Below are 18374 nucleotides of genomic sequence, written 5' to 3'. Positions count from 1 at the left end.
CACATAATTAAGGCCATAGTGGGAATTGAGCCCATGACCTTAGTGCTGTGAGGCAGTAATGCTAACCAGTACACTCTCTGTGCTGCCCACAGCGCAGACGGGGTAATGATGTATTCTGAGGTATCCACCTCTTTTATGTATGACCTTTGGGAAATGTAATGTTGGTTATCATATACCGCTGTTATCATATAGCGCTGTTAGGGGGTCTATTTACATAGCTGTGTTAGGAGATAAAGTGAAAGGTGATAAGGTACCAGCCAATCAGCTCCTAACTGCCATGTCACAGGTTGTGTTTAAAAAATGTCAGTTAGGAGCGAATTGGCTGGTACCTTATCACCGTTCACTTTATCTCCTAACACAGCTTAGCAAATAGACCACTAGGTGGTGTGGCAGGAACTGTTATCATACTACCATTTTGAAAAATAAGTTTCATTGCTTTTGTCACCTTTTTTGAATGACCGTTAAGAAATGTAATGTCTTTTACACTTGTAGCTCTGTTTATGTATTTGCGACCATATTGGGTGAGATCCCATTTAGAGATCACAATTTCCTTGATTGCTGATTTTAGAATGATATTGGCATTGGTTTATCTCAAGGGCTTCGGAACGATTTTATATTGGGGGGGCAACATAAAAACATTCCGACGCCATCCTCACCCCTGCTTCCTCCTTCCCTCTCACCCCCTCTCCCCCTCCCCTCCATCTTACCTGTGGTGGCCATGGACTGTCAAGGGCTGTGCTTTATAGTAATAGGCTGGACAGCCCCTGCACCGGAAGTGTAATGTGCAGTGCACATTACACCTCCTCCTCCATGTGGTGTAGGGGCTGTGCAGCCTATTACAATAAAGCTGTACAGCCCTGACAGTCTGCAGTCACTGCTCCTTTGAAATGTTTTTTTGGGGAGAGCTGGCCCCCCCTGTTATTACGCCCATAGTTTATCTACATAATGCAATAGCGGTATACTGTGCTTCTCCATAGCCTTCATGGCATTGAATGTCTGGATTCCTACTCACCCCTTCTCATTACCCTGAAACCCACTGTCCTTTTCCTGAATCCTCTTTCTCATCTCTCCACAATATCCTGTCTTATCCTAACTATGGAACACAGAAACATTTAATTTATATTAAACGCCCAAGCGGCTAATGACAGCTCCTCAAAATGCATAAAGAATAACCATTATATCTAAACATAAATATAATATATAAATAACAAGACGAGACATAAGTGGCGTGAAAATTGGTCAGCTTTATATAAATAAAATAGTGTCGTGGGGGAAGAAAGAACGGCCAGCTAATCAGTGGAACCACTTGACTCAAAGCCCTAACAAAAATGGCTGAGAGGTGAGAGGTCTCTGACTCCCATACCAATAATACACACAAAGCACACCCAGCCAGGTGGAACTGATAACCCCGGTAGGGTGAAATCAGCCTTCTCAGTGAATGGGGAGCGCACCTCACAAGTGCAGCAAGATGGCTACTGGGCTGCCATCAGGGGCGTATTTATAATGAGTGCAAGGTGTGCGGTGCACACGGGCCCCTGGGTACAGGGGGGCCAACACACCGCAGACCCTGCACTCAATTACATATACTTACCTTTCTGTTGGCCCAGTGCTTGCTGCAGGCTGCAGAAATCACAGGGAAAATGACCACCATGCCCATTTCCTCAGTGATTCGCGTATGCACAGTAGAGATGTCCCAGGAACGCGATGCAGGCGCCATGTTCCCGGAGACCTGCACATGGAGAGGAAAAGGAGGGGGCCTGATCAGAGCCTACACACGTGCCCCCTCCTCTCTTAAACCGCCTCTGGCTACCATTCTTTCCCTTACAACAAAATACATACCAAAAAGGGGAGAGAGGGAGGGAAATTCAGGAAACAAAGAGGCAGATCACAAGACAGCCGCCCACTATGAGCTTGATCATACAGCCAGTTTCCACTCCCACACAGCTAATGGATGATCATTTTGACACTACATTACAATCCCAAAATGGAGACCACAATGTAAATGAAATTTTACACACGACCTTGTCCCAGCCTTAGGGTTTATGGGCAGTCACTTTTACTTCAACGTCTCTTGATTTCTATTGCACTAAACTTCTAATTTGTGATGCTGCAGCTGTACTGGCCGGATCAACTATAATTTTCATATTCTTGGAATATACTTCAAGCTAAAAGGTTTTAACAGAAAACCTTTGTGTTAAAATTCATTGTGTTACTGAATATATCTTTTCTTCTGATAGATACAGCATGGAGATCATGATGTTCAGAATGTGTTTGTCTCTACTGTATATCACAGACTAGTAGACCAATTAAAATCATTATAACAATTATGTCGGTGCTGCAGAATAACCAGTCAAAGAGGTCAGCCTGACAGAGCAAATTTGCTGGCATTATCCAATCAAACTAGATAATTGACCAGGTCCTGTTTTATAAGGAATGCGTTCTATCTTTCTAAATAAGAATGACACAAAATCTTATATAATATATTGTTTATATGAAGCTGATATGATAAAAGCTAAAGTAGTGCAGTGTCTGTCTGTATCAAAAAGTATTTACAGTATGCGTATAATTCAGTAGAAAAACAAATTATATAATTAATCTGTTTTCAATATCTATATTGTGTGCGCAATTTGCACTTCCTGTAGTCAGAGGAAAATGTTTTGAGAATGCAGAGAAGAGCAGATTGTTTCTGTATTAGGTTTCTTCAGCTTCATCTCCACATACTCATTGAATTACTTAAATATTATATGTAGTACTCCGGCCACAAGAAGCTGAACTGATATAAATCTCTGGCCTTTTTGAGGCTTTAATGAAGAACCACTTAACCTAAAATGCAAGTTGACTTTCATAAAAGCTTCCAAGTAACATTCATAATTGTATATTTAACTATTTGCTGGCTGTATATAAAATGACCTGTCGGACTATAAATGCTTCAATCCTTGAACCGGGCTGTTGTGTTTTTCTTCAGAAAAATCGAACTTCCACGTTCGCTGGACAATAGTTACCAGTGTCATATTTACAAAACTTCATGCAAGATATAATGAATATAACAGATATAACAAGATACTTGGGGTCTGATTCAGTAAGGATCGCAACTACGATGGCTGCTGCGATTACACACGCAGTCTCACTGCGATGATATGCTAATCCACTGTGATCGCTATGCCGCTGCAGCACAACATAAGGACGCCGACCTTACCCTTACACACATCTGTAGTACTTAGCAAGTCTGCAAAAACATCAGTAACATTGAGTACCATTGGAGCCTCATGCACACTTGCACAACGTGAGACTTTACTCAGAACTTGCTAACCTCATCGCACACAGGGCCTGATTCAAATCCACTTGCAAGTGCTTGAGCGGTCGATGGTGTGCTCTGCGAGAGAGAAAATCTCTTGCTCCGTGGCTCACTACAAAAGGGGCGGCTGTCAATGTTGATCGACCGCTCGCCCCGTTTTGTAGGCGTGGTGGGGGGGTGGCTTCACAAACTGAGGCGTTCCCAAGTGAACGCCTGCCATTTGTGGGCGGCCCCACTATTAGAGCCAGAAGCTCTCTGGGGTTTGAAACCACCCCCAAACAGTTCTTCCTGTCAATTACTCTGTGATGGGTCTGCGTAGACTCTGCGATCACAGTCCCATGCGCAGTGGCTGGTTCACGCACGCGCACTGCGATGCACACGCATGTGCAGAACACAAAAATCGGATGATTGCATGCATAATCGCAGTTGCGATCCTTGGTGAATCAGGCCCTTAGTCCATTTATGCTACTCCAAAGTGTATGCTGAGTCAAGGTATACGTCGAGGCAAAATGAGGTCCTCAATGTACGATTCAATTCATACAGATATCATCCATAGTACATATAAAATTAACATATAAAACATGAAACAGTTCTTGGTATTTGTTTTGTGCATAAAATGTTGAAAAAGTCACATTTTCAAAGCTGTGGTATTCCCCAATTGATATAAGGCTAGCGTACCCGACTCACAATAAAACAAGCGTGATCAAACTTCTAAAGGTACAGTATCTTTATCCTGCTCCAACAGTTATGGAGGAGGGTCCCGATGATTAAGTAATCATCTCGCTGCAAGGGATACTGAAGTATCTAACTCGCAGCAGGGGATACTTTACACCGGAGCAATTCATCATTGCTCCGGTGTGTGGACAGCTGCTCCGAAAAGCAGCTTTCCCCATGATTAGTAGCACAGCTACAGATGTAGCTGTGTTACTTACCTTTTCCCCATCAGCCCATCTACGCATGCTTGACCTGAGGTCATGCATGCACAAAACCGCCGGGGAGGTAGTGAAGAGGCGGCGGAGGGATCCCTCTTCACATCCCTGGAAGTCATTCCCATAGAAAGGAGCGGCGATCCAGTTTTCAGAGTTTGCTGAATATCAGGTTGTCCTATGTGGACTCCTGATGATGAATGGCCCGGTAACCTAAATATGCAGAAACAAGCTTTTCCACATGGTTACCAGGCCATTTATCATTTGATGAATAGACCCTGAGTATCTTGTTTTACCTGTTACATTCATTATACCTAGCGCCATCTCATGTTCAGAGGTCTTTGAATTATATGACTTGTTAGAGTGTGGTGACACTTTTTTCATCTGAATGGTGGGAAGGCAGCCGCTGGCGGATGCGTGTTTGTAATCTGTGTAGGGCAGACTGCTCTTACTGCAGTCTGCCCTACACTTGTGGGGCCGGGGGACTAGCGGGGGTTGTCCACCCCTTGGCTGCTGGTGGCACTGCCGGACGGCGCCCCCCATTTGGTCGGCGCCAGGGGCGGATTTGCCAGAAGGCAACATAAGCGGCCACCTAGGGCCCGGCGGGTCCCAAGGGGCCCGTGGGCTGGCCAGACAAAACTAGACATCTAGACAGACACTAGAATCACTGTTCCTGTCCTGTGCCCAGTGTAAACTGTTCCCAGAGGAGCACAGCGCGCACCACGTGACATCATGATGTCACGAGGACCCGCACTGCACTCTACCAGTGTCTGCACTAGTCTGCACTCTGGTAGTCCCTGCAGTGCAATGATTGAATGGAGGGTGTGGCTTCCTGGCTCCATGCGGCCCACTGGGGGGCCCTGCACCTGCCAGGCGCCGTAATAATGTTGCTGTGTGCAGGGACCCAGTCCAGGAGCCCCATCACTGAACAGTCCGAGGAAAGAGATTAGTGGAGGAGGCTGCTGTGTACACGGAAAGGTGAGGTGTGCTGGGTCCGTGGTTGTGCTGCAGTTCACATCAACCTGCTATAGTCCTGGGGGGAGGGGCGGCCGCGGGGGGAGGGTGGCGGGTTGATGTTACAGAACCCACCTGCTGTAGTCCAAGAGAGGGGGGGCTGCGATGGGGAGGGGTTGATGCTTCAGCATCCACCTGCTATAGTCTGGGAGGGGGGGGGGAGGTGAGGGGTTTGTGTGTCTTGTGCTGTGTAAATGCATAGTAAATGAATGTCTGTGTCAGTAAGTGGTGTTAGTAAGTAAATGGTGTCTGTGTGAGTGTGTGTGTCAGTAAGTTGTGTGTGTGTCTGTAAGGTCTGTGTCAGTAAGGGGTGTCTGTGAGTATGCATGTACTGTATAATAATGTGCTAATAAGTAGTGTCAGTAAGGGGAATATTTCAGTATGTGTTATCTGTACCAGTAAGTGAGTGTGTCAGTAAGTGAGTGTGTCAGTAAGGGGTATCTGTGTCAGTAATAGGTGTCTGTGTAGGTTAGCTTGTCTGTTAACAAGTGGTGTCTGTCGTGTCAGTATGTGTTTGAGTCAGTAAGGTTTGTCAGTAACTGTCTGTCAGTAAGTGTGTCTGTATCAGTGTCAGCAAGGGGTCTGTGTCAGAAAGTGGTATCTGTTAATAAGGGGTGTCCCTGTCAGTAAGTGTGCCTGTGTCACTAGGTGGTGTTTGTGCCAGTAAGCGGTATCTGTGTCAGTAAGCAATGTCTATCAGTAAGTGTGTTTGTGTCAGTAAGAGGTGTTTGTGTAGGTAAGTGTTGCTGTGTCAGTAAGTGTTTGTGTCAGTTAGAGGTATCTGTGTAGGTAAGCATGTCTGTTAGTAAGTGGTGTCTGTGTTGTGTCAGTAAGTGTTTGTGTCAGTAAGGTGTGTCTGTATCAGTGTTAGTAAGGGGTCTGTGTCAGAAAGTGGTATCAGTCAATAAGGGGTATCCCTGTCAGTAAGAGTGTCTGTGTAGGTAAGTGTGCCTGTGTCACTAGGTGGTGTTTGTGTCAGTAAGCGATGTCTATCAGTAAGTGTGTTTGTGTCAGTAAGAGGTGTTTATGTAAGTAAGTGCTGCTGTGTCAGTAAGTGTGTTTGTGTCAATTAGAGATGTCTGTGTAGGTAAGCATGTCTATTATTAAGTGGTTTCTGTGTCGTATCAGTAAGTGTTTGTGTCAGTAAGGTGTGTCTATCAGTGTCAGTAAGGGGTCTGTGTCAGAAAGTGGTATCAGTCAATAAGGGGTATCCCTGTCAGTAAGAGTGTCTGTGTAGGTAAGTGTGCCTGTATCACTAGGTGGTGTTTGTGTCAGTAAGCGATGTCTATCAGTAAGTGTGTTTGTGTCAGTAAGAGGTGTTTGTGTAAGTAAGTGCTGCTGTGTCAGTAAGTGTGTTTGTGTCAGTTAGACATGCCTGTGTAGGTAAGTGGTTTCTGTGTCGTGTCAGTAAGTGTTTGTGTCAGTAAGGTGTGTCTGTATCAGTGTTAGTAAGTGGTCTTTGTCAGAAAGTGGTATCAGTCAATAAGGGGTATCCCTGTCAGTAAGAGTGTCTGTGTAGGTAAGTGTGCCTGTGTCACTAGGTGGTGTTTGTGTCAGTAAGCGATGTCTATCAGTAAGTGTGTTTGTGTCAGTAAGAGGTGTTTGTGCAAGTAAGTGCTGCTGTGTCAGTAAGTGTGTTTGTGTCAGTTAGAGATGTCTGTGTAGGTAAGCATGTCTATTATTAAGTGGTGTCTGTGTCGTGTCAGTAAGTGTTTGTCAGAAAGGTGTCAGTAACTGTCAGTAAGTGTGTCTGTATCAGTGTCAGTAAGGGGTCTGTGTCAGAAAGTGGCATCTGTCAATAAGGGGTGTCCCTGTCAGTAAGTGTGTCTGTGCTTGTGTGCGGCTATGAGGCATTGTGTGTGTGGCTAAGGGTTCAGTGTATGTGTGTGGGTATAGGGGCAGTGTATGTCAGGCTATGGGGGCTGCGTGTGTGTGGCTATAGGGGTAGTGTGTGTGTGCGGCTATGGGGGTAGTTTGTGTGTGCGGCTATAGGGGCAGCGTGTGTGTGTGGCTATGAGGGCAGTGTGTGTGCGGCTATGGGGCAGTGTGTGTGCGGCTATAGGGGCAGCGTGTGTGTGTGCAGCTATGGGGGCAGCGTGTGTGTGTGCGGCTATAGGGGCAGCGTGTGTGTTAGGCTATGGGGGCAGTGTGTGTGCGGCTATGGGGGCAGCGTGTGTGTGTGCGCGGCTATAGGGGCAGTGTGTGTGTCAGGCTATGGGGGCAGCATGTGTGTGCGGCTATGGGGGTAGTGTGTGTGTGTGGCTATGGGGGCAGCATGTGTGTGAGGCAATGGGGGCAGTGTGTGTGTGCGGCTAAGGGTTCAGTGTGTGTGTGTGTGGTTATGGGGGCAGTGTGTGTGTGGCTATGGGGGCAATATGTGTGTGTGTGCGGCTATAGGGGTAACGTGTGTGTGAGGCTATGGGGGCAGTGTGTGTGTGAGGCTATGGGGGCAGCGTGTGTGTGTGTGTGGCTATAGGGGCAGCGTGTGTGTGAGGCTATGGGGTCAGCGTGTGTGTGTGGCTATAGGGACAGCATGTGTGTGTGGCTATAGGGGCAGCGTGTGTGTGGCTATAGGAGCAGCGTGTGTGTGTGGCTATAGGGCAGCGTGTGTGAGGCTATGGAGGCAGCATGTGTGTGTGTGGGGGGGGCAGTGTGTGTGTGAGCCTATAGGGGCAGCATGTGTGTGTGCAGCTATAGGGGCAGTGTGTGTGTGAGGCTATGGGGGCAGTGTGTGTGTGCGGCTATGGGGGCAGCGTGTGTGTGTGAGGCTATTGGGGCAGTGTGTGTGTGCAACTATATGGGCAGCGTGTGTGTGTGGCTATGGGGGCAGCATGTGTGTGCGTGGCTATGGGGGCAGTGTGTGTGTGAGGCTATGGGGGCAGTGTGTGTGTGAGGCAATGGGGGCAGCGTGTGTGTGCAGCTATGGGGGCAGTGTGTGTGTGTGCGGCTATAGGGGCAGCGTGTGTGTGCGGCTATAGAGGCAGTGTGTGTGTGCGGCAATGGGGGCAGTGTGTGTGTGTGTGCGGCTATAGGGGCAGCGTGTGTGTGTGTGGCTATGGGGGCAGCGTGTGTGTGAGGCTATAGGGGCAGTGTGTATGTGTGCGGCAATGGGGGCAGTGTGTGTGCGACTATATGGGCAGCATGTGTGTGTGGCTATAGTGGCAGCGTGTGTGTGAGGCTATGGGGGCAGCATGTGTGTGCGTGGCTATGGGGGCAGTGTGTGTGTGTGAGGCTATGGGGGCTATGTGTGCGGCTATGGGGGCAGTGTGTGTGTGTGCAGCTATGGGGGCAGTGTGTGTGTGTGGCTATAGGGCCAGTGTGTGTGTGTGGCTATAGGGGCAGTGTGTGTGTGAGGCTATAGGGGCAGCGAGTGTGTGTGTGGCTATAGGGGCAGCGTGTGTGTTAGGCTATGGGGGCAGTGTGTGCGTGGCTATGGGGGCAGCGTGTGTGTGTGCGCGGCTATAGGGGCAGCGTGTGTGTCAGGCTATGGGGGCAGCGTGTGTGTGTGCGGCTATGGGGGCAGTGTGTGTGGCTATAGGGGCAGTTTGTGTGGCAATGGGGGCACTGTGTGTGTGCGGCTATAGGGGCAGCATGTGTGTGAGGCTATGGGGGCAGTGTGTGTGTGCGGCGATGGGGGCAGTGTGTGTGTGTGTGTGTGGCTATAGGGGCAGCATGTGTGTGAGGCTATAGGGGCAGTGTGTGTGTGTGTGGCTATAGGGGCAGTGTGTGTGTGAGGCTATGGGGGCAGTGTGTGTGCATGCAGCTATGGGGGCAGTGTGTATGTGTATGTGTGGCTATGGGGGCAGTGTGTGTGTGTGTGGCTATGGGGGCAGTGTGTGTGTGTGTCTATGGGGGCAGTGTGTGTGTGCGGCTATGGGGGCAGTGTGTGTGTGTGTGTGCGGCTATAGGGGCAGCATGTGTGTGAGGCTATAGGGGCAGTGTGTGTGTGTGTGGCTATAGGGGCAGCGTGTGTGTGCGGCTATAGAGGCAATGTGTGTGTGCGGCAATGGGGGCAGTGTGTGTGTGTGTGCGGCTATAGGGGCAGCGTGTGTGTGTGTGTGCGGTTATGGGGGCAGCGTGTGTGTGTGAGGCTATAGGGGCAGTGTGTATGTGTGCGGCTATGGGGGCAGTGTGTGTGTGTGACTATATGGGCAGCGTGTGTGTGTGGCTATAGTGGCAGCATGTGTGTGAGGCTATGGGGGCAGCATGTGTGTGCGTGGCTATGGGGGCAGTGTGTGTGTGAGGCTATGGGGGCTATGTGTGCGGCTATGGGGGCAGTGTGTGTGTGTGCAGCTATGGGGGCAGTGTGTGTGTGTGGCTATAGGGGCAGTGTGTGTGTGTGGCTATAGGGGCAGTGTGTGTGTGAGGCTATGGGGGCAGTATGTGTGGGTGCAGCTATGGGGGCAGCGTTTGTGTGCGGCTATAGGGGCAGCGAGTGTGTGTGTGGCTATGGGGGCAGTGTGTGCGTGGCTATGGGGGCAGTGTGTGTGTGCGTGCGGCTATGGGGGCAGTGTGTGTGTGTGCGGCTATGGGGGCAGTGTGTGTGTGTGTGGCTATAGGGGCAGTTTGTGTGGCAATGGGGGCACTGTGTGTGTGCAGCTATAGGGGCAGCATGTGTGTGAGGCTATGGGGGCAGTGTGTGTGTGCGGCTATGGGGGCAGTGTGTGTGTGTGTGTGGCTATAGGGGCAGCGTGTGTGTGAGGCTATGGGGGCAGCATGTGTGTGTGGCTATGGGGGTAGTGTGTGTGTGTGGCTATGGGGGCAGCATGTGTGTGAGGCAATGGGGGCAGTGTGTGTGTGCGGCTAAGGGTTCAGTGTGTGTGTGTGGTTATGGGGGCAGTGTGTGTGTGTGTGGCTATGGGGGCAATGTGTGTGTGTGTGCAGCTATAGGGGTAACGTGTGTGTGAGGCTATGGGGGCAGTGTGTGTGTGAGGCTATGGGGGCAGCGTGTGTGTGTGTGTGTGGCTACAGGGGCAGTGTGTGTGTGAGGCTATGGGGTCAGCTTGTGTGTGTGGCTATAGGGACAGCATGTGTGTGGCTATAGGGGCAGCGTGTGTGTGGCTATAGGAGCAGCATGTGTGTGTGGCTATAGGGCAGCGTGTGTGAGGCTATGGAGGCAGCATGTGTGTGTGTGGGGGGGGCAGTGTGTGTGTGAGCCTATAGGGGCAGCATGTGTGTGTGCAGCTATAGGGGCAGTGTGTGTGTGAGGCTATGGGGGCAGTGTGTGTGTGCGGCTATGGGGGCAGCGTGTGTGTGTGAGGCTATTGGGGCAGTGTGTGTGTGCGACTATATGGGCAGCGTGTGTGTGTGGCTATGGGGGCAGCATGTGTGTGCGTGGCTATGGGGGCAGTGTGTGTGTGAGGCTATGGGGGCAGTGTGTGTGTGAGGCAATGGGGGCAGCGTGTGTGTGCAGCTATGGGGGCAGTGTGTGTGTGTGCGGCTATAGGGGCAGCGTGTGTGTGCGGCTATAGAGGCAGTGTGTGTGTGCGGCAATGGGGGCAGTGTGTGTGTGTGTGCGGCTATAGGGGCAGCGTGTGTGTGTGTGGCTATGGGGGCAGCGTGTGTGTGTGAGGCTATAGGGGCAGTGTGTATGTGTGCGGCAATGGGGGCAGTGTGTGTGCGGCTATATGGGCAGCGTGTGTGTGTGGCTATAGTGGCAGCGTGTGTGTGAGGCTATGGGGGCAGCATGTGTGTGCGTGGCTATGGGGGCAGTGTGTGTGTGTGAGGCTATGGGGGCTATGTGTGCGGCTATGGGGGCAGTGTGTGTGTGTGCAGCTATGGGGGCAGTGTGTGTGTGGCTATAGGGCCAGTGTGTGTGTGTGGCTATAGGGGCAGTGTGTGTGTGAGGCTATAGGGGCAGCGAGTGTGTGTGTGGCTATAGGGGCAGCGTGTGTGTTAGGCTATGGGGGCAGTGTGTGCGTGGCTATGGGGGCAGCGTGTGTGTGTGCGCGGCTATAGGGGCAGCGTGTGTGTCAGGCTATGGGGGCAGCGTGTGTGTGTGCGGCTATGGGGGCAGTGTGTGTGTGTGTGGCTATAGGGGCAGTTTGTGTGGCAATGGGGGCACTGTGTGTGTGCGGCTATAGGGGCAGCATGTGTGTGAGGCTATGGGGGCAGTGTGTGTGTGCGGCTATGGGGGCAGTGTGTGTGTGTGTGTGTGGCTATAGGGGCAGCATGTGTGTGAAGCTATAGGGGCAGTGTGTGTGTGTGTGGCTATAGGGGCAGTGTGTGTGTGTGGCTATAGGGGCAGTGTGTGTGTGAGGCTATGGGGGCAGTGTGTGTGCATGCAGCTATGGGGGCAGTGTGTATGTGTATGTGTGGCTTTGGAGGCAGTGTGTGTGTGTGTGGCTATGGGGGCAGTGTGTGTGTGTCTATGGGGGCAGTGTGTGTGTGCGGCTATGGGGGCAGTTTGTGTGTGTGTGCGGCTATAGGGGCAGCATGTGTGTGAGGCTATAGGGGCAGTGTGTGTGTGGCTATAGGGGCAGCGTGTGTGTGCGGCTATAGAGGCAATGTGTGTGTGCGGCAATGGGGGCAGTGTGTGTGCGGCTATAGGGGCAGCGTGTGTGTGTGCGGTTATGGGGGCAGCGTGTGTGTGTGTGAGGCTATAGGGGCAGTGTGTATGTGTGCGGCTATGGGGGCAGTGTGTGTGTGTGACTATATGGGCAGCGTGTGTGTGTGGCTATAGTGACAGCGTGTGTGTGAGGCTATGGGGGCAGCATGTGTGTGCATGGCTATGGGGGCAGTGTGTGTGTGAGGCTATGGGGGCTATGTGTGCGGCTATGGGGGCAGTGTGTGTTTGTGCAGCTATGGGGGCAGTGTGTGTGTGTGGCTATAGGGGCAGTGTGTGTGTGTGACTATAGGGGCAGTGTGTGTGTGAGGCTATGGGGGCAGTGTGTGTGTGTGCAGCTATGGGGGCAGCGTTTGTGTGCGGCTATAGGGGCAGCGAGTGTGTGTGTGGCTATAGGGGCAGCGTGTGTGTTAGGCTATGGGGGCAGTGTGTGCGTGGCTATGGGGGCAGTGTGTGTGTGCGTGCGGCTATAGGGGCAGCGTGTGTGTCAGGCTATGGGGGCAGTGTGTGTGTGTGCGGCTATGGGGGCAGTGTGTGTGTGTGCAGCTATAGGGGCAGTTTGTGTGGCAATGGGGGCACTGTGTGTGTGCAGCTATAGGGGCAGCATGTGTGTGAGGCTATGGGGGCAGTGTATGTGTGCGGCTATGGGGGCAGTGTGTGTGTGTGTGGCTATAGGGGAAGCGTGTGTGTGAGGCTATAGGGGCAGTGTGTGTGCGGCAATGGGGGCAGTGTGTGTGTGTGCTATAGGGGCAGCGTTTGTGTGAGGCTATAGGGGCAGTGTGTGTGTGCGGCAATGGGGGCAGTGTGTGTGTGTGCGGCTATAGGGGCAGCATGTGTGTGAGGCTATGGGGGCAGTGTGTGTGCATGCAGCTATGGGGGCAGTGTGTATGTGTGTGTGTGGCTATGGGGGCAGTGTATGTGTGTGTGGCTATGGGGGCCGTGTGTGTGTGTCTATGGGGGCAGTGTGTGTGTGCGGCTATGGGGGCAGTGTGTGTGTGTGTGCGGCTATAGGGGCAGCATGTGTGTGAGGCTATAGGGGCAGTGTGTGTGTGTGCGGCAATGGGGGCAGTGTGTGTGTGTGCGGCTATAGGGGCAGCATGTGTGTGAGGCTATGAGGCAGTGTGTGTGTGTGTGTGTGTGGCTATAGGGGCAGTGTGTGTGAAGCTATAGGGGCAGTGTGTGTGTGTGCGCAATGGGGGCAGTGTGTGTGCGGCTATAGGGGCAGTGTGTGTGTGCGGCTATGGGGGCAGTGTGTGCGTGAAATGAGGGCATTGTGTATGTGAGACTGTGCAGGCCATGTGTGTGTCTAAAATGGCATTCAGTTGGGGCCCCAAACTGATATCTTGCTTAAGGCCCCATGAGGTCTAAATCAGGCTCTGGTCGGCGCCCATGGCAAGTACCATCCTGGCCAATGGGTAGATATGCCCCTGCTGTATGACCCCATAGGAAGTTTAAAAACCAAGAATGTTCTCATTAATCAAGCACTATGTCAGAGGCCCAAGGGAGTTGGAGTATGTATGTAGTTGAAGGCAGGGAAAGAAAGATTTGATTAGTAGTAAATTTAATAGAATTTTTTTATTCCAAAGCAAATTTATGAGGGAGGGGAAGCATTTACAAAAATCTTTAAATCATTCACATCAGTCCTTGCCCCAGAAGAATCCTTGAGCGCTACGCATGCTGCTGCTGGGAGTGGATCTTCATCCCAGAAGGGGACCAGGAAGACTACTAGTATTAGTTTAAATAAAAAACAATTTACTGTAAAACAATCCTTTGCAAGGGGGAGCAAGTATGACAGCAGTCACCCTGTTGCACAGCAGATCACTGACGCCATAACATCTATGCTGGTATTAGATGTGCATCCAATATCCGAAAATAATGCAGTGGGTTTTAGACAGTTAATTGAGGTCCTGTGTCCCTGCTACCAAATCCCATCTAGATTCCACTTCACTAGAAAAGCAATTCCCAGCCTGTACAGGGATGTTAAAAAAACGTAATTAGTGTCCTCCAATATGCCATTGTACCCACTGTCCACATAACTACAGATATGTGGACAAGCGGATCAGAGTAAACACAAGATTACATGACTGTAACAGCCCACTGAGTGAGTGTATTGCCTTCAGCGGCACCAACAGCAGCAGCAGTATATAGAAACAGCAGCTTATTCAGAGGCAGGCTACTCTGTGTATCACTGGATTCACTAAGAGGCATACCACTGACAACCTTTTAGAAAAACTCAGGGAAGTCATTGCAAAATGGTTTACCCCGCTTGGACTCTCCTCAGGATTTGTGATTTCTGACAATACCACCAATATTGTGAGAGCATTAAAGGTGGGTGAATTTCAACATGTCCTATGTATTTCTCATGCAATCAACTTGGTGGTGCATTTTTTTTTTAAATTACAGGGCCATGCAGGAGATGCTCGCTGTGGCCCGATAAATTTCTTGACATTTTTGCTATTCAGCAGGCACAAGTAGAAGATTTCAGCACCAACAAGAAATGTTGAATTTGCCCTGCCACTAGCTGAAACAAGAGGTAGTTACAAGGTGGAACTCCATCCTTTTTATGCTTCAGTGAATGGAGCAACAGCAAAAAGCTATCCAAAGCTACACAGCAAACTATTACATAGGAAGGGGGAATGCACCTTACTTAAGCTCTGTGGAAAATACTTTCCGTGTTGTGCAAAATGCTGAAACCCTCCGAAGTAGTCACCTGTGAAGCGAGTTCAGATACTGCCAGCTTGAGTCAGGTAATTCCCCTAATTAGACTGTTGGAAAAGCAACTTGAGAAACTGAAGGAGGAGCTGAATCGAAGCGATTCTAATAAGTACTATGGATTTGTAGCTCAAGTCCTCTATTTGCTTCACCGGGATTCAAGGATTGTCAGGATCTTCCATTCGGATCAATACATTTTGGCAACCGTCCTGGATCCTAGGTTTAAGTCATACATTGTGTCTTTCTTCCCAATGGACACAGATCTGAAGAGATGCAAAGACCTGTTGGTAAGCTAATTGTCAGCTAAAGTGGCACGTGATGCAGCAATGGCTCCTCCTTCAGTTTCTCCAGCAAGTGCGGCTGCCAAGGAAATAATTAAACTTTCCCAAAAGACCAAACAAGGATAAAAAAGCGTGTAGGCGCTGGTCAGTAATAAGGTATTTTTAATTAATAAAAAAGAAAATGTTAAAACACATACAATATAAAAAAGAAAATATATTTATATATAATAAAAAACACAGAAAAATCTAAAATGCGAATATATTGCACCAATATAGCTCCTACCTAAATCCTAAACATAGTATAATTATATAGCTGTATGCAGGCTAATCATCCAATCTTGCCACATATATAAACAATAACTTGCCAAAAAGTAGTGATCATATAGTATAGTTGTCAACAAGACCACAAAACAACCAAACTTAAGAATTAATAGCAGCAGTGATATATTCTACATGGTAGAGAATGATGGCAAACAATTAGAACACTTGCAGCATAAATGATTCCCAGATGTAGGTCTTTTGAACTAAAGATACTTAGTATGCTTTTGTAGGGAAAAAATATATATATTGTCTCAATATATTTTTGGCAACGTGCCTTTGTACTTAAAATGTTTCAATTAGGCACGATTAGTAAGCTCTTAGCTGTGGTTAAAAAACTTGCAACAGAAACAGTCCAGATAAATAGGTCAATATTTCAAGTTTGAAATTAGCAGTGTTGTGGTTTTATTGGGCATAGATCTTAGGGAGAGTTATATTCAAGCAGCATGCATGCATAGAAAATTTCCTTTGCATCCCAAAACTCAATCCCAGATGGTATCCCTTGTATAATCTTATTCCAGAGACCACGTTTTCCCTGGTTCCGACACTCTTTAGCTGGCAATGCTGTTTACTGGCCGCAGTAATTACATTGATCCAGGGAACCACACCATCCAACACCGATCCATGTGTATTCAAGCTTCTCCACAGATGGGCACTTTTACACATTTCTCCATCTCTCAAGCCGTTGGTGGCTTCCTCAAAAGTGATGATGCAGATGAGTCAACACAACCAAGTTTTGACATCTGATCGGGTCTAAAAGAATTGTCTACAATTAAATTAATGAGACCTATACCGTGACTCCATCTGATACGGTCACCATTCAAAGAATGGTTGAGGTCTATTTTTAATGATAGCATCCAAATAGGCATGTCAGACAGTCCGCGTGACTACTAGCAGTAAAAAAAAAACAATTTGGAGGTCCTTACACAAACTGGCTTTGCTTTACTTGAACTGCCCACCCTCCAGTGTGTACTCCGAAAGAGATTTCAGCACAGCCGGGAACCTTTTCAGCAATCAGTGTAGGAGGCTACTTCCTCAAAATGTGGAAAAGATGTTGTTAATCAAAATAAACTACAAATTCCACAAGGAAGACCTTTACTGCCAATTATGCCCAAAAATTACAGAGGCACCTGTAATGGTGTATTCCAGCATGGACGAATTAAAGATGATGTAGACACTGATGAGGTGAGGAATCGGACTACGATGGCAACAGCATCTTGCCTCTGTAATGCCAGTTTGTGCACATAGAGATCATTGCCAGCAATGTCAGCTGCCCATTGGTAGCTTGTCTTGTGGGGCTCCAAACAAACCGCTTCATGATTGATGATATTGTTGATGAAAATGTTGGTGGTGAAGATGGCAGGTGCTTGGATCTAGCAGAGAGAAGGGAGTTAGCTGATGCTGGACAGCTTGTTGTTACTTTTTTAGCCAATGTTTCTGAATTTTACAAAAACTTTTTGAATGGATGCGCTCAAATGATGTAACAGGGAGGAGGTTCCTAGATGTTTAAAGTCCCTACCTCTACTTGCTCTGGCTTTACAAAGGGTACAGATGGCTTGACAATTGTTGTCCGGATTTGTGTAGAAATAATTCCACACATAAGAAGTAGATTTTTTTTGTCTTATGCCAGACATGACAATGGGCTTTTCCTTATCATGGGCAACAACTGTTTCTTCCACTGGTGCCTGATTTACACAAACATCAACAATATCCTTATTAGCGTAAGCTACACAAATATCCTCCTCATCCTGGTGCACTTCCACAGAAGCATCCTCGATTTCTATGTGGCATGTTCATTTATGCTTAAATCATCATAAGAGGCAGAACCACCAGTCATAAACAAAGGCCAAGGCCTTAGCCTTTCCTTGCCACTTTGTGTGGTGAAAGGCATATTGCCAAATTTATGTCTTTCTGCAGCTAACTTTCCCTTTAAAGTTTTTTTCTTTACCACTGTAAAAGATTGCTTCTTTGATTTTAGATGCCCTGACTTAAGCCCTGTATGCTCTTGGGCATTGGCTTTAGTAGATGATGTAGACGGACTAGTATCATCATGACTGGTGGCACTGGCAGCAGCTACAGCACTAGTATGTGGTTCCTTCTCTCCTCTCAACTGATCGTTCTCCATATCAACAAACATGAACAAAGTGGGGAACAGCACTCTCGTCAATTTGAACCAATTTTAAATATTACACTGCAGTATTAATGACCTACACAATATGTTTTATGAATAATACACTGTGTTTCCACTTAGTGTCACAATATTTTTTATGACTAATACACTGCATTTCCTCTTACAGTGTCACAATATTTTTTATGAATACACTGCGCTCCCACTTACAGTGTCACAATGCATGTTGAATATTATACTGCGTTTCCACTTACAGTGTCACAATATTTTTTATGAATACACTGCCCTATCACTTAAGGCCCCCACACACCAGAACGATATTGTTCCAACCAGCCAACTAGTTGGCTGGTTGGAATGATAATCGTCCTGTGTGTGGGAGCAAACGATAGTCAGCCATTTGCTCCCACACGCTGAAAAACGGCCAAAAACGGTCGTTCCAACTAGTTGGTGAAAATCAAACATGTTTGATTTTCACCAACTATCGTTCTAGTGTAGGGGGATAGTTCCCCCCCGACGGAACGATAAGTAGGTGTACACTGGCCGGTAGTGCCCACTTATGTCTTCACCTGTCAGCAGCAGCGGCTGAGCGTAGGAGAGGATCGGTGGAGCTGCTGCACTACAGTCTCTCACCAGTCTCCAGTAAGTACGTAGCCCCCCCGGCCCCTGACAACAGCACTGGTCTCCACTTCCGTCCCACATCACCACCCGCTGTTGCAGCTTCAGTGTGCACTGCCCCCTCCGCGATCACCACCCGCAGCTGCATCTTCACTGTCCCATACCCACACTCTCCCCCCGTGATCACAGGTCTGCCCCCCCGCGGGTGTTCTCCTCCCCCCTCCACGATCACATCTGCCCCGTGGGTGTTCTCCTCTCCCCCACAATCACAGGTTGTCCCCCCTCGCGGGCGTTCTCCTCCCCCCCGCGATCACAGGTCTGCCCCCCCTTGTGTTCTCCCCCCGCGATAACAGGTCTGCCCCCCCGTGGGTGTTCTCCTCCCCCCCACAATCACAGGTCTGCCCCCACCACGGGTGTTCTCCTCCCCACGCGATCACATGTCTGCCCCCCCGCGGGTGTTCTCCTCCCCCCCTTCGATCACAGGTCTCCATCATAGGTGCTCCCCTTCCCCGGCACAAGT

The sequence above is a fragment of the Taudactylus pleione genome, unplaced genomic scaffold, assembly GCF_031769625.1.
Source record: "Taudactylus pleione unplaced genomic scaffold, aTauple2 ptg000064l, whole genome shotgun sequence".
Taxonomy (NCBI): Eukaryota; Metazoa; Chordata; class Amphibia; order Anura; family Myobatrachidae; genus Taudactylus; species Taudactylus pleione.
Note: the sequence above shows the minus strand (reverse complement) of the source record.